General features: G+C 42.5%; 1 pseudogene; it reads right to left on the bottom strand.

The window, feature by feature from the left end:
* LOC101657913 overlaps nucleotides 1-1472 on the bottom strand; it is a 42974-nt pseudogene continuing 41502 nt past the window's right edge.

The following is a 1472-nucleotide window of genomic DNA, read 5'->3' as shown; positions in this document are numbered from 1 at the left end:
TTTAAGTTTTTTATCATCTTCCTCCTCCTCGTCTCCCTTGTCTTTTTCTCTTCCTTCTTTCTTCCTCCACATCTGGTTGAGGAGCATCAGTCTTCTTGTACTCTGTAGCACCACACTGTTTCTTTCTAGAGCAGCAGAAAAGGATAACAAGAAACACCAGTAGGGCGAAGGCTAGAATGGAGACCACCCAAAGCCAGGGGCACTCCTCAGCTGCCTCGATCACCTGTCCCATGACTTGTGGCTCAGCAGCCCCATCAGCAGCCTTCTGAGGCCCCATTCATCATTGGCCCAATCATCAACCACTCTTCGATCACCAGAAATGATAAAGTTGTCCCCAAAAAATGTCAGAGGTCATGGACCACACCTCCAAACCAAAAGCACTAAAAGGAGTCATTTTGAAAGGTTCCAGATCTTGAAAGAAATCAGGATTTGGTATTTCCATGGGTTTCCAGATTCCTGGTAGTTAGATTTGTCAATCGTGGGGGGCTTAATTTTACCCTTGTATTTGGGGTTGGTGATCACAGATCTTGAGCAGGCACCACACCCAGGGGCCAACTCACATTTAGGAGCCTCCCATTCTCCATCCATATCTTCATCCAAATCCTTGGGATTCTCTGCATCTGGATCAGATACATATTCTGGCTCATTATCTTACCAACCTTCAGGTTTTGTGGCCTCCTCACCTAGAATCTTGGCAGGAGCATCTTCATCCCAGTCATCTGGCTTGACAGCATCTGGGTCTGGTAGTTGTCTTTCATCCCAGTCCTCAGGTTTCTGGGTCCTCAATTTCTCATGAAGGATTTACGAGCGGAGTCATTATCATCCAGCAGGCTTCCACTGTTCACAACAGTCTGGTCAACTAATATCTTAAAAGCATTGTCTGAATACAAGATTAATATAAAAAGATGTGTTGTTTTAATCATTTTATTGGGGCTCATACAACTCTTATCACAATCTATCCATCCATCCATCCATGGTGTCAAGCACATTTATACATTTGTTCCCATCATCATTCTCAAAACATTTGCTTTCTACTTGAGCCCTTAGTATTAGCTCCTCATTTTTCCCCTCCCTCCCTGCTTTCCCTCCCTCATATACCCTTGATAATTTATAAATTATTATTATTTTGTCATGTCTTACATTGTCCAAAGTCTCCCTTCACCCACTTTTCTGTTGCCCTTCCCCCAATGAGGAAGTTATATGTAGATCCTTGTAATCGGTTCCCCCTTTCTACCCCACATGTTTTAGTTTTGTTTTTTATATCAGTAGAACTTCAGATCTGCATTTGGCCTCTTATCATGTTTTTCTTCATATTCTTCATATTGGGTTTTTGTGTCAGAAGATGAAGTGTAATTCAAAGTCCTCTCCACATTTATCCAGCCAAAACATAATCATATAGGGTGTCTATGAAGCTCTCTGGAAAGATAAACTGAGGCCAGGCCAGAGAGAAGTAGAAGGAGAAGTTTATTCTG

Source organism: Echinops telfairi, unplaced genomic scaffold (genome assembly GCF_000313985.2).
Source record: "Echinops telfairi isolate 266 unplaced genomic scaffold, ASM31398v2 ScPeMD7_7441;HRSCAF=8479, whole genome shotgun sequence".
Taxonomy (NCBI): domain Eukaryota; kingdom Metazoa; phylum Chordata; class Mammalia; order Afrosoricida; family Tenrecidae; genus Echinops; species Echinops telfairi.
The sequence above is the reverse complement of the archived record's forward strand: the minus strand, read 5'-3'. Positions and strand labels throughout refer to the sequence as shown.